The 27,348-nt window shown below is 37.9% G+C and overlaps 1 protein-coding gene across 1 annotated transcript in view; it reads right to left on the minus strand.

Moving 5' to 3' along the window:
* Positions 1–27,348, minus strand: part of ZNF518A (zinc finger protein 518A) — a 43,554-nt gene that overhangs the window by 14,216 nt on the left and 1,990 nt on the right. Inside the window, exon 2 of the mRNA XM_021400055.1 lies at positions 26,852–26,984. The gene's annotated coding sequence lies outside the window, so the exon portion shown is untranslated. The remainder of the gene's footprint in view (positions 1–26,851; positions 26,985–27,348) is intronic.

The following is a 27,348-nucleotide window of genomic DNA, read 5'->3' on the forward strand; positions in this document are numbered from 1 at the left end:
ACAACAACAAAAATGGCCAAACACACAAAGAAGATTGACATTATATAATAATTCTGGGAGAAACTAATGAAAGAGCTTTTTAGTAACATGAGTTACCACCCAAAAAAACTGCCTCCAAAATTCCTAAATATTAGCCTACAAGCTTCCCATTTTGTAGAAGTGCTAAGAACACCTTACAAACCACAACACAAGTGCCTGCTTAAGAGGAGGCACTCATGTTGTGCCTTCATTCTAAATCCATATGCTCACTACTGAGGACATGACCAATGAATGAAACTGCCATTCTCAGAATAAAACTGAAGTTCAAGTGAAACCTTAACTGCAGTCTTCTCAAGCATTTTAGAAGCACACGCCCAGAGCTGGATAGCACACACATCTTCCAAATATCTTAATGCTGCCAATCAAACCTCATGTGGCATCAGGCATGAATTGTGATAGAGTACATGAATGCAAAGTTAGGTATTTTTAGGTACTTCAGTGTCATCTTAAGAATATGTTTTTTGGGGGGCAGCATCAGGCACTGCCCTATTTCAAGGATCAAATGCTGCTTGAGAACTAGAATATTTTCATATTCTTTTTCTTGAAGACAAAGATCACACATAATGCATCAAGATCTGGATCTGGACACATATGTAGGCGCCACTGGCAAATTTAGAAGTTCTTAAAAAGCAAGGACTGAATCCACAGAAGCCTACTTCACTTCTTCATTCTTTTTCAGAAGATAGAAAAGTGGGCAAAATTAAATTTATCTATGCGAGATCCTGTGAAAAAGGTGTTCAGCTGCAAGAAAGTCTATGTTCTCTGAAACTTTAAATATCCCATCACTGTTTTTACTTCTCAGAAAAAAAAATATTTTGTTCCAACATCTGCAGTCAGTTTTTTTTCTTCTGAGTACTGGCTGTTGTTCCCAGAAATGCGTAACTGTGCAGTATTTTGGAAGCTTTAGCTTTATTTGTACATTACAATTACTTTGTGCATCTGAAAGAGCGAACAATTACAGGACTTCCCTTTACATATGCCATTAGCATTTGTCTAAACCTTAGGGCAACTAAGTGTAAACAGCATAGAAGATCTCTGTAGCCAAGGTTTCAAAAGTAACAGCAAATCATAGTAAAAGCAATCTCCCAAGCCAAGGCTTTGAAGTCTTGAAAACCTGTTTAGAGCCATGCCATCTCCCAGAGTCAACCCAATTCTTACTAGGACAAAACAGAATAAATGCATTTTCTTTGAACCTTCAATGTTGTCTATCTGTAAGATTATACATAACAAGATCATACATAACAGGTCATTACAAGAATTTGAAACAACCATGTAGCAGTAAGATTACTTGGCTCACAACAGATCTTCTCTAATTCTGACAAACCAGATATTCTTAAAAGAAATAGCAGAGGCATCTCAATTCTTTTTTTGCATTTAAGTCAAAAACCGCACTCGAGGCAGTTGGCCAACCAACAAAGTCTGTCAATTCCTACCTATAAATTTCCTTCATCCGTGTTTAGTCCATGGTTTCTTTGTCTAGAGATTTCCAACCTCTACTACCTGTAATTGCCCAACCAATTGTATCATCTTTTTTGTTATACTTTTTTTGCTATAACTTCATTCTTTTCGAAAAACAAATCACTTGAACTGTTCCAATGATACTAAATAGTAGCTACTACTGTCAAATGATACATTGGAATATAGTTTATCTCATTACAGATAAGCCAGAAAAAAAAAAATCAATGCATTAAATTTTATAAAGTATATCTTTTAAAATATATTAAATGCTGAAATAGATGACTAGATGAGATTAAATTTTACTTACAGAGCCACAAAGCAACCCAGAATGTTTCTTGCTATAAATAAGGAACATTCTAGCCCACATTATAAGAAAAATATCAGAAACGGGAAGCCTTCCAGAAAATCTGTAGAGCCAACACATGACCAAGGTATTACGTGAGCACTCAGAAAATCAAACCATGATAGAAAAATAAAATGTCTGTTTTAGCAGAATGCAAATGATTCTTGTAGAGCTTTCTGCACAGAGTTCTTTACAGAATATTTGTGACTGTTTTAAATTGTCTCCAATTGCCAGTGGAAAAGGTTAAAAAACAACAAAATGAATAGCAACAAAGTCAATAAGACCAGAACTAAGCATTCTAATGGAATAAAGAATGAAATAGTTATATGAGATTTAAAGAGTTACATTGAGGTGTAACATTTTACTTAAAACCAATGTGGTCCCAAAAGAAGAGGATTTTTTTTTCAGGTTTTATGAGGGCTATAAACTATTAAATCTGATTTTCATACAGTGGAAATAGATAAAAGCTCCTAAAATAAGGCACAGAAAACAAAATATATGGGTTTATTATATAATATTTTGGAATTTAAAGTCAATTTTCTTGAAAGTTAACAGGAAGTACCACAAAATTCTGTTAAGGCCTGCACTGTTCCATACGTGGAGCAGAAGAGTGAAACAGCACCATGACGAAGTTTTATAATGACGGTGTTATTCAATTCACAATTTTCTGCAAAGAGCTGCAAACAGTGTTTGTGATGCTGAAGAAATGGACAATAACCTTGAAGCTGAAATTCAGTACGATGACAATTAATATTTATGTAACAAAAAGCAATTGTAATTTTGTGCAGAAAATGATGAATTCCAGAATGGGTAATACAACCCAGAAGAAGCATCTTTGAGATGTGATAGACTTTGATAACAGTGTGTGTATAGTCAGTAGTAATCATAAAAGAAAATAGAATATTAAGAGCTGTTAGAAAGAGTAGAGAACAAAACAGTAAAGATCACAGTGCTACCACATATAGCCTTGCTATGGGGCCAGTATGATAGAATTGTTAGGAAGAAGGTGAACAAAGGCTGATGTATCACAATTTACTATTAAAAAGGAATTAAAATGCATTAATTTAAGTAATAAAATCCCAGTTCAAAACAAATTAATGGAGTGCTCTGTGCAACTGAGGGCTAAGTCAGGAAATATACTCTCACAAGCAGCTATGGATACCAAAAATTTACATGCATGTGAACAGCTATGAGAAACTCACAGAATAAAAGAATCAAACTACTAAAAAGAAAGGTACAGCCTCTGAATCAAGGTGACTCTGAGCCTCACTTGCTGTGCACCAAAGAGCAAGCTGGTAAAATAGCACAAAGCATTTGCTCTGCTCTTCTACAGCTCTGTTGAAGTATGCTTTCGGCCAGGTGATGCTCTGCTGAGTATATTCAGCACATCAGTTTCCATTTTTAATTATTTTAATGTACCCACCAAACAGACATATCCAGTTAAGAGGCTCTGTTATAACAGAGTATCCCACATACACTTATTCTTACCATGGGTTTTCTGATCACTTGCATCCAAAGGATCTGTAGTATGACTAAGGCAAACCTCTTAGGGATTTGGATCTTCTTTTGAAACCTGAGGAAAAAGCCTCTCTCTGCCTGTTACATAAAATAAGAGATTTTATTATTATTATTATGTGGGGATGGGGGGAATCTTCTCAGACAACAGATGGAAGTGGCATTCTTAGAAACATGAAAAAAACCAACAACATAGTTTATCACTTTATTTACAGCTCTACCACAAGTACCTCAGTCAAGACTAATCTGCTCAAAGATGAGATCAAATGTAATAAGTAGTTTGCCTTGGTACCAGAAGTAGAACTTCCACATATCTATTTCTGGATTAGGCAGTATTAATACCACTGAATCATTCTCTGCACTCTGTCCTCAGCTAAGTTCAGTCATATGAAAACTAAAGAGTTTGCATTGTTATGTGAAGACCAGACTTGGTTTGTTGTAATTTTAGTCTCAATGTATGCAAGTGTCTTCAGGATGAGGAGCAGTTACAGCTGAAATAAAGTCAGACAAGCTAACTCAAAGCAGAAACCAGGGCCAGAAAAGAAAGTGGCAAGAGCTGGGAAGCAAGGCAGCAAGGATCAAGGGCAGGATTAGGAACCAGCAATCACAGGAAGAGGAACTAGGATGAGGAATCAAAATCAACAAATTGGATCAGGACTTTAGGCAGGGACAGGAACCAACACTCAAGAGCAAGAATCTAGAGAAAGCATCATTACAACTAAAAGGTATTAAGCCACCCAGCACATCCTGTCCCATCTCCCATGCACTGAGACAGGTTACACTGATCAGCTAGCTCAGATGTCAGGTCATAACCCTCTGAAAAAATGAGTTATGGACAAACAACTGAGAAAGAGATGCAGAAATGACTGTGGGAGATATTGTGACTTTGTAGCTTTCAGTGACAGAGAGCTGAGCTAGCAGGATTAGTTGCGTAACATAAGAAGATCTTCTGCACTAGCAGATACTAATGGAGAACCCCAAGGCCATTTTTATCAGTAGTGAAGCCGCATGTAGCCAAGAAATTGCAATCTCAAATGCCTAGGTGAGACATGAGAGGGCCTGGCAAACCCAGAAAGGTTTAATGCACAGAGATGCTGAGGGAACAAGGCAATCCTCATGCCTTTCTCAAGATGGAGAAGATTTTACTCTTGGTGGGCAAACCAACTAGAAACCACAGAACGTTGCATATACTGTCTTTCTGTTGCAACACTGCAAAATATTTCCTGATTACTGATCTTGCTTTCTTTAGCAAGATGGGTTTTAGTTTTCACTTCAGAAGGTACAGATACACAAACCAAAACATTTAAAATCACCAAGTTATTCTAAGCCAAAACATAGCTTCTTTGATATTTACTAGGAAATTCTTGAAAAGCCTTTCCAAAGCCTTTCCCATTTCATCTAGTTTTAATCTGTTTTATTGGCTTCCAGTGAGGTTTAAGATGGAATTTACAAGATATTAGCCTTAATCTGTTGATTTTATATGCTCAGCAATTCTTTGAGTTATCTTGCATTTTGTGTCTTTAGCTGGCGAATTCTCCTTGCAGTTCAGGTCTGCCAAAGGCGGTAGCACAACAGAAGTTTCTCTGCATAGACCCACAGCAATGTCATCGCATTTAGTCACACTGCAAATGATTCCAGTTTCCACATTCATTCATTCATCTTTGGCACTTTCCCTGAGATTATTAATATCAAGTATTGACTTCTGAAAAGTGGAAGTAAAGATCAAACTCCTTTTATGCAGCATTCCTGGTCATATAGTACTGGACTAATTTTGAAGTACGAACATACAATGGAAAATCTTTCAATCCCTTGATAAAATTCATTGTCTCTTTCTAGGTATTTCAGAAGATGTATTGGAAACAGCAGGTGTCAGGTTGCTTTTTAATTGTGCCCGGTGGCTTTGGATTTCATTACCTAATGACTGGAGATAAGTTACCCTATGCTGATGCAGTTCACAACAGGCTCAGTAAAGACTTCTTTTTTCACTCCTTAATCCATGTAATATGTGTTAGCTACTATTTTAGTTCTGTATCCCACAAGGCTTTCCAAGCAATTCTCCAGACAAGCATATTATACCCATCCCTGTTTACAGAAACAGAGCAGTCTATTGGTGTGAATGTTTGTTGTTCTGCAATGAAGTGTGTTTGTACTGAAGAAAATAAGCCTTTAATTAAAGCCAGCTGGCACTATAAACTGTTTGATGTTCCATAATACTGATTACAATTTTCAGATACAGATAGGGAAAAATCAGGGATTTTCCTCATCCTAACTAAAAAAAATCTGTTGCTAGTTGACCTCTTTAAGACAGGGTACTTCATCCCTCACAACAGATCAAGAAAACAACTTAATTATGTGTATAACAAAGAGGAGTTCTACAAAAGGACAAAGAAACCAAGTCACAGCCACTTTGTTACCATTTCCTTCTGCATATCCACTCAACCAATTTCTTTGGAGACATAATAAAACTAAATACAGACTCCAAAATTTCAGAAAATCTCATGATCTTTGGTAGCTTATGTAGTGGCAGGTGATAAGGGAGAGTAACCAGATGCGTGTGTGTTTGAGAAATAAGAGATCAAGGAGAGAAGTAAAATATTGCCATTAGAATGATAGATCCCATAAGTAAAATCCAGTCTTAATTATTTCTCATTTCAGTTTTGAGTCTCCTTCGCCAAAGCTATTTCATTATCTGCCTTTTCATTAAATCTATTCCCTCAATTGAGTTTGACCGTAGCATTGTGTTTGTAAATCTACAAACATGAACTTGCTAGGTATTTGTAGAAAGAGACTGCAGTAATTAATAAGACAAAAGATTAGGAGTAAGGACAGTCTGAGTCCTAATCCCAGTTGAGCCACTTATGGCATAACCTTGGGGAAGTTACTTGACCTTCATGTTTCTCATAAAACTCTGCTGGAAACTAGATATGAGCTGAACCTCAGAGAATACCAGGCACATCTGTTGAGCTCCTCTCAATTAGCAACATCAGAATAATGGTAAGCGGGCTTGCATTATGACTGTGGGGTACTAAGCACATAAATACAGTTGAGGATTAATGACCTTTCTTCCTTTTCCAAGCAGGGCTAAACTGAAGTTAAAAAGGTAGACTACACACCACACTTCATCTCCAATTGCTAGTTATGTCATGAAAAAAAATAACAGCACACAGGAGGCAATTAGGCTTAAAAGGATTCCAGCCTTTCCCTTCCACCCAGCATTCCACAATTCCACACTTCCAGCAAGGACATTTATCAGATTATCTGATTAGAAAGATTAGATTTATGTAGCCAGACTCTGAACTGCCTCTATCATGAACTAGTTGCAGTTCATTAATATAGGATCAGTTCCGTGCAACTGGAAGAGGCGAGTCTGAACGGCTGGTAATCCCTAAAATGAAGTCTCATTCCAGAACATTCATTCACAGCATGCCTGTCAATGATCCCATGCCAGTAACTTTATAACATCAAGAAATTCCTCATGTTCGGTGCAACCCAAATTCCTTTCATGTACTTAGAGGATTTTCCTGAGTTAGACCTAAATTTTCTTCTATCAACATTTGTTGTATTCTTTATCAATAAAGGAAAAAAAAGAAAGAAAACAGCAAAACAACAGCACCAAAACACAAGCATAGTGAAAGAAAGGCTCAGCCTTTAGTCATTTATGCAATAAAGTGATATAATCTCACATAATCCACATGGTTTATAGTTCACCAAAAGGAGGACACTGGGAAGAAAGATATATTCATATACGACTGGGATTATAGCTCATTATAATCCATAGCTTAATGGAAATATCAATAAAAAACATTAAATACTTAAAGCATCACCATGGAAGTAATTCAAGCAACCAAATAAACAAGCAGGACCATATTATCTCATGAAACCTTCCATATTTCCTACAAAACAGAATACAGTTCTTTATAACAGTAGCTAAATGGTACAGTGTAGAAATGAATGTAGTATTTCAGAATAATCAAATTACAATGAAGCTGTGAAGTGCAATCTTAAGTAAAATGTCTGTTACTTATTGTGATCCTGAGGAGTCAGTATATTTATTTATTCACTAGGCTATAAAGCTGTAGTTTCCAAAGAAAATGTGCAGTATACATACAAATACTCTCTCGTCTGTATCAATCCATGCTCCATTTAGCCTTGTGTGAGGAAGGAGTTAGTACTATTAACAGTATCTGCTAACTTGCTCCAAAGTTCCATACAATGTTTGTAATTCTAGTATTTTCTAACGGAGCCATGGAGGCACGTTCACATGCCCCTGAGTGCAGTCCAGTTGGCAGTCTTTATTTGTCTGCTAAACAAAAGCTCAATACAATATAACTTTTTTAAACTTACAGTATGTTCAAAGAGCTCCTCTCCGTAAAGGACCACATAGGACCAGGTAAGGCCTCCCAGTATATGGACCAGTTTAGTCAGCATGGGGCTTATCTAAATATGCTGTAGGCAAAATACAGCTGAGAATACTACACCAGCAAAGGAAGGGTAGAAATGAAATGATCTCCAGATGTCCACTGATAGGATTTTTTTCCTGAAGTTTGTAGAGCTCATACCTCAACAGTTTTTGCTCTACGTCTAGACTAGTCAAGTTAGTTGGGTCTTCTGGTATGTTTTGTATTGATTGGCTCTGCAGGAGCACTTATCATTTCAAGGTTTGGCACCCAGCAAAGCATTTTCTTAGATGAGAAATGTTTCTATTGCTTCCTAAGAGACCTGAAGGGACAACTACAGGATCTCTTTGAGAACGTCATGAATGTCAATTTTTCAGTATTGTGGAAGTCCCAGCAAAATGTATCCAAACAAAGTTTAGGACAAAGGGCGTGTAGCAACCAGAAGGACTAACGCGATGGAAATAGCATTACAAAAAAAGGTGGAAGGAAAATAGAGCGCTCACCTGGCTCAGAAGATTTTGGGCTCGCAGGGGAAAGGCTCCCACCAAGGCAGGATCTCCAGGAAGAGATCCTTCCTCAGGGGCAGTCAGCCCTTCAGTGAGGCCTAAGAGGGGTGGAGCCAGGCTCCACTCCTTCTGGTCGCACAGGTGAATTGCCTTCACCTGCGCTCCCAGGGCTGACTGGGTCTTTCCTCCAGGTGCTCAATCAGTGGTTCAGGCCATGACTCAGCAGTTCCCATACAGGACATAACAGAAAAGATGTGAAAGAAGAGGAGCAAACATCTTGAAGTTGGGAAATCACGTTTTAAAATGAGTCCTTGGGACTCAAAGAATAACATCAGTAATGTGCCCCTGAAATCCCTAATTTAGCTTCTCTGTACAGATGTCCTGAGATGCCACGCTTGTTCCAACTTCAGAGAACGGCTCACTGTGGATTTGAAATAGGCTGTGTAGTGAAGAAGGACATTGTCTACGAGCCAAGAAATATGAAGTGGACAGGATAGGGCATTACAATAGGGACAGTTACTGCAGCTGCATATTAAGCTGGATAACACAGTTGTACTCCTGCCTTTTCTAGAAGTCCAGTGATATTCCAACTAGTCCACTGAAACACCATCTTATATCTGTTCAAAATTTGAGTCCTTTGTTTTCTGAATAAGACAGAATCACAGTCTCAATACTGAGAAGTACACAGCAGTTGAACCTGTTACTCATGCCAGTGGGAAACATTGTCAATATGTACAAGTGAGCTATCATGCAATTCTGGGAAGAATTGCAAAACTTTCCAATTTTCTTAAACTGGACACCCAACAACAATTCTAACTGTATTTCTTTTTTGCCCTGGTTCCACTTCCGTAAGGGAAAGACAGTACAACTTTGGAGACTTTGATAAGACAAGTATTAATGAAGAGACAGATCTTGTAACCATCAGAGACCCATGAGAAAACTCTTGTCTTCATAAAGGGTTTAACTAGAGTGCACTGAAAAAGGTACAGGTAAAAGCTTCACACAGAGCAATGAGAAAGAAACAACACAAGGATACACTGCTCTTTCCATGTGCTGAATGAGGCAAGAATCCTGTGAGAAAGCAAGCCAGCCTGCTAGGGAGGTTTGGTCAATCCTGTTCCAGGTTGCATTAATCAGTTTTGAATGTCAGAAAGCTATAATTTTATTTCATGTCACCTGGCTGTTGGATAAAAGGACAAAATGAGCAAATACTTTCCATTTTTCTTGTGTGCTATTCATGTGATTATCGTATTCTTCATCCCTCTTTATCGATGCAGAAAAATCATGGTCTATTTACTTTTTCTTTATATACATAATTGTTCTGCATATACATTCTCCCATTTTCTTTTTTAGTATTTTCCCAATAATTCCTAAAATTCAGTCTCTTTTTTAGTGGCTACTCAGCATTAATATCATACTTTTATGGGCTTGCCAACTCAGGCTCCTGAACTGTATCAGTATTCATCACTGTGTATTTGAAGTTGAGATATATGTTACTATGTGCGTTACCTTTACAAATATTTACATGAATTTCATCGACCGTTTAATGATATGATATTAGCATGAAACCTTTCAGCAACTCTTCAAAACAGCCTCAGGTTTGTTGTTGTTGTTTTTTACTCAGTACCATCAGCAAACTCTCATCCTCTTTTGAAATCATTTGTCAATATGCAGAATAGCACAACCCCCTTGTGGGGGGTTTTGACCTTCCTTTGCAGACAAAACTGACCATTAATTCCTACTCATTCTTTCTAATATTTAGCCAGTTACAGCCATTGCCTTCTCCTTGATATCCTGTAAGAGCCCTTAGTGAGAGACTCTTTGAATGCATACTGAAATTTCTGATAGTAATTCTTATATTTTCTAACTATTGAGAAGCTGATTTTGCTGCCTCAAATACACTGATGTAAAGAAATTAACATGTTGATTGCATAAATGTATATCTAGAAAGAGATATATTTTTTTTTCTAGCAATGCTAAAAATTCCCCAAAGATGAACAGATTAAGTGGCATACATTCACCATCCTTAGCTGAAATTCATCCATCTTATCTGTATGAAGAGTTCAAAGCCAGGTTCCTAATCTTTCATAGGAAAGACAGAAGAAAAGTTTGTGTAAATAAGAAGTGTCAGAACTCTCGGTTTTTCTTCATTGTTGTTCCCATCTTCAGGCTTTTTATTGCTTTTTTCCTATCATACCTTTTTTTTTTTTTTTTCAAAATTTCCTTACCTTATTTTGTTGCTTTCCACCTGAGAACCTAAATGAAGTGGGGACTCTGAAGGCACCAGAAGGAAAACAAGTGCAAGAGTACTAAGGAAAATGTGAAAATTGGGCCAGTTGGAAACATCAAATAAAACATAGCTTCCTATATGGAAAATATATTTGCATTTACTTAAGTAACTTTGCATAAGTAAAAAGGTGCAGAATTCGTCTTCCTTTCCCTTGAAAAGTTATCTTCAACAGATTTAAGGAGTATTTTCTAATTATATAATGCAAATCAATGAAAAAAGAATGAAAAATTAAATATTCTATAGCTCTTCATACCCTCTTCTCAGCATGTATCTCTACAGTACCCAGCATAATAGCATTCTCCTCTGTGACTTGACAAAGCTTGCCATAATACTAATAATAAATAACAACAAAATAGAAGAGTAGCTAGTAAATCTGCCTACAATCTGAATTAAAAAGTAGAGTGAAATTTTATAGTGCAAGTTCCTCTGGTGTATAGTTGGATTTCCTCCTGTAAAGATGACTGGAAAAGTTCAAGCTACCTCTCCTGCTGGGGTTACTGTCCCTGTGCCTGAGCTACTAGTCCTAACTGATGGACACTCATTTCTGTCAGTGCACTCTGGCACTTAATTTTGGAGGTGAAACCTCTAGGAAAGGAATGGAATTAACTACAGTAAGTGAAAGTATGTTTATGCCTTAAATCTGAATATTAAATATTATTATTATTATTACAGTGCTTCAGATTGTGACCCATTAATTTTATCAGAAGTATTTACATACCTTTAAAGTTTTAGTGCTCAGAGCCATGGTCACTGGGCCTAGTTTTAGGACAATCTGTTTCTGCATACTGGACAAAAATGGTCATGAAATTTCAGCAATTAATTCTCTGTAGATTCTGTCCTTTTTGTGAAAACGAAAACCAGCAAATCATACTGCAATCTAATATTAAGAAGATATTTGTTTTACATGATGATAGACATACTGTAATTTAAAGATGCTTATATAGATGCATTAATTTTATTACCCGTTTAATGACTGTACAAGAAGAAAAGTACTGAAAACTTAGGATCACAGAAACTTATTTATCACTGACAAAACATTCCACAACAGTAGATTTTTTATGAGTCAGGAATGTGGTTCAGAGCCTCACACAAATAGTTCTCAGCCCTACCAATGACCAGTTTTAAATATACTGGAAATATTAGTAGTAATCTGTACCAACAGCTAGAAATGTTAGAGACTTCCCCACAGTACAGGTCACCAACAGCTGCTGAGATCCCCGAGATAAGCCACTGAACCTATGCAGGTTCCTGATACTGTTATTTACCACTCGCTTTACCATCTTCAAAACATGGAGAACTAGACTGCATTTCTCAATTTAACAACTAAATCCTCTAGGAATCAGTCTTGTTTCCTTCTCTGAGTTTGATGGACAAAAAAAGCAAAAGAAAAGGAAGATGCTAAGAAAGCATATTGTATCATCAGTAGATGTATCAGGGGCTTGAGACATACAACTTTCAGACAAGCTCTGAATATATGATGGATATTTGCCTGAGCAGAAGCTAAGGTTGAGGTAGGTATGCTAATCTTGTAATATTTCTGCCGAGGAAGAAGAAAAAGAAGTCCATGATATATGAGGCAGCCAGATCAAAGTTGCTTTATTTTAGAAGCAGCAAGGATACATATGGAAAGTTAGAGGAGTGAATATGATACAACCTGTCAGTATAAGGTTCATTCCATTCCTTGATTGAGAATTTAAGGTCAGCCTTTTTATAGAAAGAATAAATTATGGGCAATAATGTAATGTGGAGTGACTTGTTCACAGCAGTAACAGGTTTACTTTCCTTGGATGTGGGAACCAAGTTATCAGGTACTTTTGCATTTCCACTCTGAATTAAAAAAAAAAAAAAACCACACACATACAAAATACAAAGCCAGAAATACTTAGATGTACAGAAAGAATAAGTTAAATATAGATAAAGAGGTATAGCAAAAATACAGTATACATTAAGGAATTCCTAATCTCTCTAAGGAAGTCTGTGTATACAGAGAAGAAGTGCTAAAGACAGAAGATCAATATAGAACGGGTAGTTCTTGTGAGCTGTGATTTTGGCATTCTAGAGTTCAGAAATCCTAGAAGAAAAAATAACCTCTGTGCATTGTTCTTAAAATAAAATTAAAAATACAGAAGGAACAGAAAAAAACAACAAAGCAATCAAAAGTGCCTACATGTTTTTCCTCTGCAGTAGCAATGAGAAATCAAATTTTTGTGAGCATTTAGCTGATTGAGAACACAATTATGCAAAAGCTTCTAAGAGTGTTCCTGACTCACACAAGTAAAAGCCTGCATGAGTTGCGTGTTCAGTAATGTAGGTAACAAATTCAGTGCATAATAATGAAGATTGCAACCCTGCTGAGCAGTCAAACAGGTTATTTTGGCATCCCTAGCATCAATTCTATTTTGATACGTTGCCAACAATGCAGTTGCAAGCAACTTTCCAAAGCTGCAGGTTATGATACCCACACTGCACTCAGCTGAACGTGATGTCTCTTTGTTTAAAACAGTTGAAACAGTGGAAAACCAATGGTCCCAGAACAGGGCACAGGAAAAACTGGGACAGCCATGCTGTGTGTAGAGTTTTGCAAGTGGTGGAGGGTTTAATGAAAGTGGTGGAGGTCAAACACTTTGACAGCATGACATAATTGAATGAGAGAAAAAAGAGAAACACCAAGGAGTGTTTATCAGACCCTTGCAAAACCCTACACAGCATGGCTGCAAAACAACTAAGACATTATATAGGGCTGTTTGCATTTTTTTTTTTTTTTTAAATAAAAGAAGACAGAGCTTTTGGACAAAGTCTTAGCTCAAAATGGGCATATAATTGTTGCCATGAAACTGCTTCCTGCTGCTTGGTTACTTTATAGGCTGCAAGAACAGGATGGCACAAAAAAAAACCAACCGCCTCCATCACCACTGTCTTCTATGAGTGACAAACTGCAATACACTGACTGTAAGCTAACTGCCAGAGCATGAAATGGTAATAAGGGGAAGGGATGAGGTGGTTTTCCAGAAATAAAACCTTGAGCTGTTCATTGGGCATTATGATCATAAGAAATGAAACTGTGAGCTGAATACTTCACAGCAGGAATTAATCAATATCAAAGGTTTCCTGGAGAACAAATCTCATTCCATGATGGCATCTCTTCCTTGCTAGAAAGGAACTGCATCTACCCAGGCATGCAGAAAAGCCAAGTTGCATCAGTCATTGTTTGAAATGGCATGCAGACCAGCAAGGTGAACAGTAATAGGCCTATACTGAGTGAAAGAATTTTTATAAAATAAGGAAAGTTAAACAGATAAATAAGAAGTTTTTACCAACCAGGAGTTCAGCATTTCTCTGCCCCATGGGTAACACTCAGATACACAGTAGGTCAAGAACAGACCATGCCAAAGTGCAGGAGTCCATTTCTTTAAGTGAAAGCCTTTTACCTTGGGTTGCATTGCAAGACTTATTACCGGAAATTCAATACTAAAATCCAGATGAATACCTTTGGAGATGGACAAAATCAGGAGAGATTCATTTATGAAGCAGTCTGTTCTTCGTTAGTGCCACAAAATGTGCTGTTGTCAGAAGAGAGGACTGTTCCCCACCAGTTTGAGCAAGCCAAGGTGGGAGAGGGAGGCTCTCTCCAAACTGTCAGGGGCCAAACAAGATTTTGCTTTGGGTACATTCAGATTCAGTGGAGATACTGAAGATTAACTGCAGCAGACCAATTTATTATGTCACATAGGACTTGGATTTGCTGGTGAACAGAGACTGTAACGAAATTTAAAGAAAGATTTTGCCCTAAAGGAATACTTTGCATTGTAAATATGAGTTGAAAGGAGCTAAATTCAGCTCAAGCTACCAAAGAAGATGAAAGCCAATATTGGAAGAGGAAACATTAACATCCTGTGGTAAAAAGCAATAAAAAAGAGCACCCTGTGAAACAGGCTATAAGTGGAGCATTCAATGCACGAAGATTTCAATGCACCAAGTGCAAGGAAGCTTTGCACTTTCCTTCCCATAGGCTTTTTATTTCATCTTGTATTTCACTATCAGAGAAAAAAATCTCAATTGTTCTTCAATCACATATATACATGCTACATTTTCCTTAAGCATCTTGACCTTTTTCTTCCTGTTTACTAAACACACAGGAAAATGTGCTATATAATTCCTACTGATTTAAACTGCCTTATTGTTGCAAGACAACTACTGTTCTATATTTCTAAAGCAGACAAAATTCTTCAGTTCTCCCAGTGTATTTATTCCAGAGAAACTTGTCATGGATTACGATAAACATGCAGAGGTCTAAGTGTAACATTTTAATTCTTAGTGGGATGTTGATTCCAGCCGGAAGGCTCATTTTCTACTTGAAGGGTAGCATGATTTCCTCTCACCATCACCAAATGGTCTTCATGAAGGACATTCAGTCTCCAGATGAAATCTGTATGTTTTTTTCTCCCACTATGCGGGTTTGAGATTAAAAAGCTTAAAATGTAGCCAAAGCATTTAACTGTAAATATTTAATAAAAGTAAATAAATCAGAAACACAGTGGAGATGAGTAGGTGAAACGATGCAAAACTTTGCTTGAAGGAGGGTAGTCATGATGAAGAGCAAGTTCAGACTAATTCAGAGATACAGAATCAAGGAAATCATGTTTGCATTGATTTGTACTGAACGAGAAGTCAGTGAGCAATTTCCCATTTTCAGTGAAAGCACTAAGTTTTCTACCCTAACTCAACATAGCAGGGCAACCATCTAAATCAGAGACAGAGAAAAAAAAATGATATAAGAGTGCCCAGACTACACGTAACCCATAGTTTTCTGAGGGCTCACCCAGCCCTAACTGCAGTAGAAGAGGTCAGACTGGAGAGGGATGGTGGTTCAAAGTGGTTTGAACCACAGCTACAAACAACAGAGTCATAACCCTAATGAGTGCAATGTTCTGTTTGCATTCCCCTCCCTGAGCGTGGAACAGGACAGTGCAGGAGACATAAGAGTACTGCAGGAAAGGATTTCTCACCGTCCCAGCACTCTGCCCATCTAATTAGAGTCAAAATTTCACTTCCCACAGTTGCCCTCTTTTCACTAGTTCATTATTGCTGATCTGGCAGGGTGCTGTCTTCTGACAGAGCAGGTAATGAGAGGAAGCAATGGGCTGAGCTGCTTGCCAGCCTATGGCAGGCTTCATCTCTGGTCCTGGTGGTCCCTCTAGAGGTCAAAAAAAATATTTTGTTTCCAAATCTATTCCTGTACATCCCTGCCAAGATGACAAACCAAAATAGGAGTGAGTTCTGAGACACCAGCATGTGTGCAAGCTGATCTTAGGCTGAGATTAATCTACTATAAATTATCATACACATCAATTGTCATACACATCAATTTTCTCCAGCTTAACATATCTATCAGCTGAGTGTAAGCTCGAGGTTGAACTCAGTTCTGACAAATTTCCAGCTCTTCAAACCTCAGATGGAAGACTTTTCAGTATGCTCAGAACACTCCTACTTAATAGGTTTCTTTCTCTTTTTCCACACATTCATTCCCCTCTCCTCCAACATCTGTGCTTTCATGTTCAGGCACTGAAGAGAAAACTAAAAATGAGTAAGTGATGTTAACTGAATAAACAAAAATTCAGGTTTTCAGCGTGCATTGATATTTATCATTGTTATCCAGCTTAAATTTCATTATACTAGGAAAGACATCCAGCTCTGTTACTAAATATATGCATGAATTCTAGGAAGACTGAATCTTCTGCTTCTTTCTCACAGTGATTATATATTGATTATAACAAGATCCTCAAGAGAAGAGATAACAGAAGCTCCTTGTTCGATTGCTCTGCTGCTGCTTGGCAGCATTTCACTGTATGCATACCCAGTTTCACGCATATCCACACACAAATACACATGCCTGCTGCTCCACAGTCTCACTCAGTCAGTGGTGCTCTAAGCCACCACTTGTCAGTTAACGTGATCAGATGAACTGTGCAGCTTAAGTAGGCAGGGCACCAAGGGGAGTTCTGAAGGAGTTCACCTTAGCATTTCATGGCAGCTGAGTTAGATCCTTGGTGACTGGGACTGGAAAAAAATGTACATGTACAAACCCGGAAGGCAGAGCCAACAGAAACCTGAGAGTTGTGTCATACAGTGCTTTCCCAAGCTTTTGGCAATCTGCCTGGGAGTGTAGCTATTTAGTCACAGGCTGCATCATTCCATGATGATACTGGCACCAGCACTAGTTTCTCACCATGGCTTTTCACTAGATCCCACTCAATCTCAGCATCACAGGAGACTTTCCAGGATAAGTGTTTTATAGCCAACAGTGGTTTACAGCAGCACCAGCCTTTTCAAGCCAAGACATGATTCATTAGGAACAAAATCAAATATTTAAGCACATAGCTTACGTGTTCAAAAAAGTCCTCATATCCTAGCCTGCCAGTTTTCCCTGGTTCAGTGTGACTCCCTAAACCCTGCCTGGAATGCAGATACAAGTCTTCAGGGGCAGCCCCATGCCCTGAGGTCTGATGGACTCACCCAGCTCCTGAGAGTCTCTCCCATCAGTGCCCATTAGATTTAAAGTGACAGAGACGTTATTCTCCAGAGCATGCCATGGCCATCCTGCTCTCATACTGGCAGCTCTTGCTCAGTCATTCCTGTCAGACTAGGCATGATTCAGTGTTTCTCATCCAGTCCATTCAATTATGTGGGGAGAGGCCAAACCACTGAGACCAAGAGTCAGCAATTTTTAATTTAGTGGGTATTTGAGTCACACACCACTTTCCAAAAACAGTTCTCCCTACTCTTAGACAGCCGCCTCAACTTTCAGTCTCAATTTCATTTTGGGGGCGGGGGGATTGAAAATGGTAACGTGTCAATAAGGAAAAGAGATGTCTTCAAAACTTTTAAAGGAAAAAAAGAACTCTGGATATTCTGGCTAGTATTAGATATTAGAATAATACCAATGAATGTATACTCTTGCCATCCTTCTATTTGTTCTGAAGAATCCCGAACTATCAAACAATGTTGACAGCTTCTAAAAGTATGTTTGGTAAAGCACTCCTAGATTCCACAGTTTAAAAGATAGACACATAACATAGTTTCAACAGAGACCAAAGGGTATTAAAATCACAGGTGACTAATGCATAAATAATATAATCATAACAGCTAAACCCATGACAAACTGGAAATTCTCCACTGCTCTTTAGCTGAAATGAGTAATCACAATGGCACACTCAAAACATCCATAGATGTTAGTAAGGTTCAGTTGCTAGAATGACCACAAGATTAAAGAATTTACCAGTCCACACATATATGAAGATGATCCTGAACTTAAGGCACTCCCATGCATTCTGAGTTGAAATTATTTTCAACTTGGGAAAATTTTATCACTTCCATTTCTCTAAAAATTACTGTTCTGTATGTTGTAACACTGTTTCAAGTGAGGTACTTCAAAATACTTTGCACATAAACAAACCTGACAGGCTTCTTCATCACAACCACCGCATTACATTTTTGTCCACAGTAGATAGAAGATACCTGACTTTTCTTTCACAGTGGGGCAAACAGTTTCATACCACATTATACTTCATAACACTAAGAGCCTGCAAAGACTGGTACTGGCAAATGGCCTGTTATTTACCACAGATGCCTATTCAGCATCTCTAAGCTGACCCTTGGAACTTAACTCCCTAAGAAGCATACATAAATTTTGTCTTTAATTTTTGTGCACAGGGCAGTTAACATCAACATCTTGTGAAGAAAAACCTGCCTGCTTTTGCTACATTCCCATTATTCTTAGTAGTAAATTACTCTGAAACTGTGTGACTTTGCTTTCTGCATATAACATCTTCATTTAACAGAAACCTTGTAGGTAGCTCAAAAAGTAATGCCTACCATGTATTCCCATAGAAATTAAAACAGATACAAAAGCACAATAATACTATTTGACAGAGCAAATTCTCAGCTACAAAATTCTATTTTTCAACATAATCACCACCATTAGCTATGCATTTTTTTGCCACCAATGAATAAGAGCCTGAATGCTGTGCTCATAAATATCTGCACGAGCGGAGATGACCTCCTGTTGCCACCACTGAAACGCCCCACACACTGCCTCACTGTGCTCACATCCACTGTTTGGTATCCATAAACATTCAGCAAGCATTAATGAATGTCAATGGGTACAGTTTTTTTCTGCATTAAGGAATTCAACAACACACCTTTTCTTCATATGCATTTCCATGTCAGATGCCATTGTGTCAGACTGCCCCTCTGCTGCCATCTGTCACACGGCAACAAAATGTAATGGAATATTGGCAGTAAGGTTCAACTTCTACTGCCATACCACCAACATCAGCCTCTGTCATGGGCCAACATGATAATTTTGGAGGCATTACTTTCAGAGCATCCTTTGTATTATATGCACGTAGTCATTTACCCAGATATTTTCGCTAACAATACCCAATGTCTTTTTTTTAAGATACATGAACTTGGTTAGATTCTGAGATAAAATATAATTCTAGACATAGGCCTAGAAGTTTTCCATTAGTAGGAATACATTTTTAGCAACAGATAAAGAAAGTTAGGAAGAGGGGTTTTGGTTTTTTTAGTTGTTTTGTTTTTTGCTTTTTAATATACTGTTTCCTCCTCCTGTATAAACCAGGATGTCCTATGAATACTTCTGAAAGAGCAAAATTACTAGATATGATTGCAAAATTAGAGGGCAAGTGGCAGTACTAGATTTGACAGCTCTATAAACAGAAACACTTCATTTATCAGGAAGAGGGCCATGGTAAGTACAGCAGATTTCAGCCCAGTGCCTCCATTACTCCCAGGCAGTGTCATACACAGGAATCACAACAGCTCTGGCAGCAGCCCATAACCATGCTCTTCTGAAATTTTGGTCCTCAGAGCAGCCAGGAGCATGATATTCTCCTAATTCCATTGTCTTCATATTGCAAGCAGCTTGTGGCAGTTAGTATGAGCGTAGCTGGGAACTTACTGAGGATATTGGATGTATTAATGCAATGCAGAGCTGTAAGTCACAGGGGGGAAAGCAGCACCACTTGGCTTTCCACAGATAGCTCTTATCCTGCATCAGGAGGGGTGGTGGTGCCTGATTACTCAAATAATGAATATAGTCTCTGTGTCCTCAAAATAGCATGTATATATAACCATTTACTCTCCAGCTTTGGAAGGCATTTTTTTCCTCCATTATATCATTAAATATATGAATAAAGATAAATAGGTTCTATGTGATAGACAGCTACTCACTTGACAGCTATTCTCACAGCAGGGAGCACAAATGGTACCAGAACTATTCCAGGTGCATGAGGCACTGAAAGTAACAAATTATTCAGTAAAGACTGTACAGATTTTGACAACTTAGAAACAAATTTCTTGGTGTCAAATTTCTCAGTAACGTTGGTGGGAACAGAACTGTTATGGTAACAAACAACAAACTTAAAAATCCGGATTATTATTATCAAATTAAACCTTGGTGATGATATGTTCATGACATGTTTAAAATATGGTAGTACAGGCTTTGAATACATTGGTTTTTATTAATTCCACTCTTTTCCAGCCAGTTGGCAGCAGGACAAAGTTAAGCAATGCTTTTAGGGCAGGCCTTTGACAGACATGAGCAATTACACTGGAATGTTACTCCTGAGAACTCTTTCTAAATGACTTGAACAATAACTTGTGTTACACTGCATTTTCCAGAACGAGCTCTTCTCATATCAAGTTGTTGGTGAAGTAAGTAGGTCAGGTGTTCACAAGAAAATCCTGATTCAGAATTATGTCATTCATTCTGTTACTTCAGAAAGAAGCTAGAAACAAAAAGGGAGAACAAACACTGGTCTTTTGCAGTACTCTTCAGCTCATTCAGCTGCTTCTTATGATACAAAGCAATAAACCAATTCCATAACACTGTAAAATTAATCTCAATATACTTGTATGTATTTACATTGCAGTAATCCAAACTTCAAATTAGTTGAAAACAGATGTATACACTGCATATAACATCCCCTACATTCATGTACTCAGTTTCCCCACTACATGATTTGTGGAGTATTACAGATCTATGGAGATTTCTTTGATCCTACATTGCTGGCTCACTCCCACACTTTCTCTAAAATATATTTTAAGTGAACATACATTGCTATTATTAATTTTGCACCATGATTGATGTAGACTCAAGGGAAACACAAAATCTTGGTTAAAGGCAATAGGGACAGTGAGACAGAGTTCCTCCTGTTGTGAGGAGGATGTTGTAGCTAAGCTGGAGATCTCTCAATTCACTTTGTGTTCAACCTCAGAATATTTAACTGTTTGCCCTCATCTAAGGGCAGACCATTAATCAGCCTAAAACGTATATTTTGGCTTTGAAAAGCACTCACAAACCACTAGAGAAAGGGCATGAAATAATATTCAGCGTGACCTAAGTTGAACTCAGAAGCAAAAGACAGTAGATTCTTTTATTACTTCTGAGTTTTTTTTCTCTGAATTCAGTCAAACTATTGTAGTTCCATAAAGTCAAGCAAAAAGGGGACTATTCTATCTTTTTAAAATAATTTGGTTCCTTTTCATTGATGGTAAAATAATCAAAGCTTCCATTGTCTTTTTGTTTCCAGTAACTACAGTAATGGTTGTTCCACCTTATGTTCTCCTTAAGATAAAGCATGCCACCTCAACTGGTATTACTCATTTGATTTCAGTGGAGGCACTGGAATGAGTTAGCTTTACGAGATTATTTGTTTCCAGTAATCACATTGTGTAAGTCTCACTCAATCACTTGGACCACAGCTAAATTCTTCATAGAACATCCTGTTGAGCCAGCCAGTAGTGGAAACTTGATCACATTTTGAATGCCAATCACATTTTGCATTGATTGAAACAGTAGCAGTATAAACTACCAAGTACATTGGATTTATAATTTTTTGTGAGCTTTATGTTGACTGCTTAGAGGACAGATGATTCCTGTTTTTATACAAAGTAACTGAGTACTAACAGACAATTCTAGCCAGTACAAGCATAACCCAATTAAATGGTTTAAACAAAGCTGAAAGATCAGAGCAATGTTATACTAGATCAAAGGTTTGGGTCACACAGTAACACATTTTTAAACCACTCGTAGGAATCCAAAAGTTGAATTTAATATTTCATTAAACCACAATGCAAATTGATCCCAGCATGTGTGGAACCTCTGATTTTCATAATATGATCAATTTAAATCTATTTTTTGTTCATTTGTTTTTTCCACTTCTAGAATAGAATCTTGGAAGTTCTCATTTGAAATCTTTAATAAACATGGTCAGACAGAAAATCAAACTGTTGGAAAAAATCACTACAGTCTAACACACTTTTTTTTTCCCATATGCAGTCTGTGATCTAACACAACATGCTGATCTACCAATGAACAATAACATAGTTTGAAAAGCCAGCTTTTCCATGGCAACCCCATCCAAGCATATCAGTGTCTGAGCACTGCTCTGATTGTCAGAGGACTCACCAGTTCATGGCCATTCCTATTAGTTACCATTTCTGCTCTTTTCCATCAGCATTCCAACAGAAGTTCCCCATCCTGATCAATTACATGCAGCCACATATTCACTCCAACATTACCAAGCTGCATTTCCATTCACCCTCTGCAATTCAGAATTCTTGTTCCACTCCAGCACCACATGCATTCACAAAAAGCTAGCCTTGGGCATGTAAACATCAAACCTGTACAACGGGATAGCATTAAATTGGATCATTCTTGTTTGCAAAACTTTTGAAGGGGATCAGAACTATATTCAGTTCAGTTCACATGGATATTTATAAAAAAACAGGAACCGCGGAAAAACTTCCGAAGCGTAACAAAATTTTTTGCAAGTATAAAACACCCAGCAACATCAATCAAATTATTTCTTATAAGCAATACATACTCTGATCACAGTCACAGACTAAGCAAAGCAATGACTCAAACACAAAGATTGACTTTTGCCATCTATTTTGAAATTGTTGGACTGCCCCTTAAAAAAAAAACAAGCTGGTATTTCTTAAGACTGAGGCCATTATAGTGAGAGAAGAAACATTAAGTGCTAGTTTGTTTTCTTGCCAAAGATAATCTTGAACAACTTTAAAATATTATGTTAACATAGCAGTGTTTATTTACCATATTGATACTTGTAACTTCAGGCTGAGGTTTAAATAATTTTTTTTCATACACAATGTTTCTCACTCAAAATACTAAGTGAATGTGATTCCATTTTGCCAACAGTACAAAGAGATGGCTCTTACCCATTGTTCTTAAAGTAATTATGTAGGGGGCAGGAAAGCAAACACACGAGTTTATAAGGAATCGTGCACACAACCCAGTTCGAAGTGCAAATCTGCCAAATAGAGCTCACAGACAGCACTTCTCCAAGTCCGAGGTTTTTTTAGGATGCTGAATGGGCAATGTCTCACCAGTTCCCCTCATCCCTTACACAGGGTGATGGAGATCGCCCATCTCCTCCTGGAGCAGAATCTATCTTAATACTGTCTACTTCCTTACTGTGTTAGAGAAACAGTCGGTGCTGATTAGTTTGGACCAAAAAAAAAAAAAAAAAACAGTTATGGGCACAGCTTTTATAGAAGTCTGCAAGTGTGTTCATCAAACTGTACCAAATGGATACTCTAATACAATATAGGGTCACAGTTTCAGACAGGAGTACCAGTAATAATATACTGTGAAACCAAACAGTTAGGGTTCATTTTACCATTCTATTCAGATATTCTTTCAACTGAATTGTTCAGTTAATGCACTTCTTAAGCAAGTCGTCACAGTGCTTTTAACAATATCCAGATGGAGGTCTGTCTCTGCATTTTTAATAACACAGTGGGTGTAATGACTCACAATGCAGTGAGTGAAAACATAGAGTACTGACTCATGTCTCTTAAAAACATGTCTCAACTAGATGTGTTGGGACTAGGTAATTATGCATCGAATAGCATAAGAAGACATTAAGAAGCAACAGTGAAGTGTCTATTTGTCCATAATGTCTGAGAAGGGCACATCCCCACATCAACCCCATATACAGATTATCAGCTCCCTCAATACATGACCATGTGACTGGTAGTAAAATACATCTTGAATTATTTTATCGTTGTGAGACTCAAAGACTACCTAAAGTGTCTCTGATATATCAGAAGCAGAATTTACCATAGTCATCACTGCAACAGAATGAGGTCCCAGACATCATTGTGATTTATGATCAGATTAGGGTACTGTCATGGTTTTATGATTTTCAGTTATTGGTATTCCACATCATAACATCATGTAGTGTATGTACCTAGTTCTCAGAAGAGAAGGACTACTACATTCCCCAGGGTACTTTGCCCCTCTGTTACCATTTCCGGCCAGAGGGAAAAGATAAAAACTTGCAGATCACGAGACCTCGTCCCTTCTCTTCCTGCCTGCCTCTCATCCTGGCAGCATCTCACTCCCCAGCCATCCTATCGTCGGTAGTAGAGTAAGGCCTACCTTGATTTTGGACATTCTCTCTCACTGTCTTGGATTTATCAGCTTAAACTGTAATTATATTGTATTACAGTGTGTTGTTTTGCATTCCGACATCTTATTTAGTAAATTAGTTTGTTTCTCCTCAGATGTTGCCGCTGTTCTTTGCCCTCAGGCCCATCTCCTTACCCTTTTTTTCCCCTTTTCCCGGGATGTGGGTCCGTGGGTCCCCCGTCCCATTCATCATGGAACTGGGCCGAACACCCATTAAACCGCTGACAGGTATACTGTTCCTGCATACTACAACCCCATCACTACCAAGACATCAGAACAAAGTTCAGCACTTCTAAGTTATGGATCAAGCAGCACAGTACTTGAAACACTCACAAACCCTATTGGATTTGGCAGGATTTACCCTAGCTGCATTATATATATATATTTTTTTCCTTATGAATACAAAGAAAACCATGCTGTGATCCTGGCAGGAATCCTGGAATAAAGTGCTAAACCAGCCAGAGCTATAGGGAAGCTAACAGCAACCCAACCTGCATTAACAGGACCATAGCAAGTAGATCAAAGAAGTGATTATTACTCTCTACTTAATACTTACTGGACCTCATCTAGAAGACTGCATTCACATTTGGGACTCCCTCCTCCCTCCAATATAACAACATGGACACACTGCAGAAAATTCATCAGGCGGCCACCAAGCTGGTTGAGGATCAGAACACTCCCTCTAAAGTGAGGCTGAGAGATCTGAGCTTCTTCAGCCCACAGAAGAGACAGCTCAGAAGGACCTAATAACAGCCTTCCCTCATCTAAAAGAAAGCAGAGTGCTTTAAGTATTCCCGCCTCACCCTGCACATGTAAATCAGAAAAGACTCAAACTCAGTAAGCCTTTAGAAAAAGGAGGAAAAAAAAGAAGATATTAATGAGATATTAATGGTTACTTTCAGTAGTACCAGTTAGGTTTTCGTTAGCAAGAAACTGGACCTGTGAATTTTTCCTCTTCTGCCTGGATGCAGAGCTGACAACCAACTAGTCAAACACTTCAACAAGAAGCACTTCAAAGACCAAGTCTTTCCTAAATTCCAGTCAAATGAGCTGAAGCCTTCCAAGCAGAAAGTATGTACATACGTTTTAGATGCAAAAATCACTGGGTCTTTATAGTTATTATTTCCTAAACTGTGTGTGTCACTTACAGAAAAAAAAAAAAAGAATCCCTCAGTGCAAATTACATCCATCAGCACTATTTCACTTACGTGAGTGTTTTCTTCCTCCAGCACATTACCAAAAACATAGACATTTATATTAATGCCAAACAAAACATTCACAGACACTTTTTTTTTTGTAATGCTTCCCAGAGGATAGGAAAACACTTAAAGCCAAATCGCTTATCAAAATCCTTCACGAAAAGCATGTATCATTCCAGCCAGAGAATTCTCAGGTGCTTTCTCTCTTAATAGCTGTATTAATAAGTAGAGACCGCAGCTCCAAAGGTTATTTATCAGCTATGTTCAAATACAATAATCACATTTTAGTAGCTGTTCTGGGAATCCAAATCCCTAGACAACTGTTAAAATCTTACCCACAGAGTACCTTTAACTTTCAATACAGGCATTTACAAACGCAGCCCTGGATTACTTTCAGTAGGAGACAGCCCCATACTAATGCTTCTGAAGTGTTATAACTTAACCGACATGCTACATTTCATCTACCACCATGCTGCAAAGAACTCCGTGAGCAGCTACAGTCCTGTCTTCAGAGTGATTCATTCTTCTAATTAAATGGCTTTGAAATGTTACTGCTATGAATGTCATCAGACGCAGCCTTTGTTTGAAAATAAGATCAACAAACACAGTAGCGAAAACAGAGCTAACTTTCCCAGCCTTAAGAAACACGGGAACTAGGCTTGTAACATTTTTCTTTTTAAAGAAGGTTCTTTTTTAAGAAGTTCCACGATACTGAGATTTTCTTACACTATAACTCCAAAAATGCCCTTCAGAAACAATGTTTCTATGTTACAATTTTTTATTGAGATGAAAATATCAAAACAAACGTAAGACAATAGGCACAAAAGTAAAACAATGTGTCAGTCTTTAGAAGCTGTTATACTCTGTGGTTAACGTACCATTAACATTAAATACAGTACACCAGAAATGGATCCTTTTATATTAGAAGGAGGATTAAGTTTCTAATGTAGAGAGATGGTTGTTCTCAAGATCAGAGTATTTGCTGTACTTGGCAATAACTTGCAAGTTCTTAATTTGTGTTTTAAAAGACACATCCCTATTTCCAGAGGCCAATAAGAACCACCAAAAATTTAGGGAGAAAATTAGCCTAAACACAGAAATATATGTATCAGCTCTTAAGATACAGATCTAAACTCCCAGTAACTACAAAGACAAGTCAGCTCACCCATCATGCCTGAAATTGTGTTAGGACTATAATCTGTGAGTTACAGGTCCATAAATTCTACGACTTCAGTAGCATTCCCATTAAGATTCCACAAAAATTTTACAAGCATTTTAGTCCGGATTTTAAGGTTCCATTCTACTGTTTTGGATGTTGTTCGAAGTCATACTTTTTTCTTGGTGAATTCTAACGATAACAATGTTTTTTGCTACCTAGCACTTTTTCAAAGCACAGAGCGGAGCTCTCACATCCAATCCTATTTTCCCCTTGAGACACAAGTACTTTCTTAGGTGATTCACAGCCAGGGATAGGATATGCATTTCAAAATGCTTTTCATTTCAGCTGTTTCCATTTCCATTTAAACTCTCTAAACTTTGATCCTGACAACTCTGGACTCTGAAAGCAACCGGTGAAATTACTTACCTCATAAGGTCTGGAGGCTCCAAGAACACTCTCAGTTCTTCCAGTCAAGAGTTAAGGTGCAGAGATGTATAGGTCCTGCAGATAACAACATAGCTGTACAGAAGTGCTCTGACTTTCTCAATGGGATGATTTTCTAGGAAAAGAACAGAGACCACCTCAGATGAAAAACATCTTTGAGCTAACTACACTGCATTCCAGCTTAGGTCATGCACTTATGAAGGATATGAACAAACCAAGAAGTGTCCAGAGAAGAATAACAATTGGAGGTTTAGAAAATATGACCTGTAAGGAAAGGTAAAATCATCTGTGATTACTGGGGCTAAAGTAACGATGGAAGGGAGGCATGACAACACAGCCTTCAATTATCAGTTCCCAGTGCCTGTGGTTTATAGGCAGTAAAAAGCTTGACCTATACACCAAACATTAATAAACTGTCCAACATAAGGACAATGAAGCACTGTCATGCACTCTTCAAGGAGATTGCGATCTCACCTTAC

Source organism: Numida meleagris, chromosome 5 (assembly GCF_002078875.1).
Source record: "Numida meleagris isolate 19003 breed g44 Domestic line chromosome 5, NumMel1.0, whole genome shotgun sequence".
Classification (NCBI taxonomy): Eukaryota; Metazoa; Chordata; class Aves; order Galliformes; family Numididae; genus Numida; species Numida meleagris.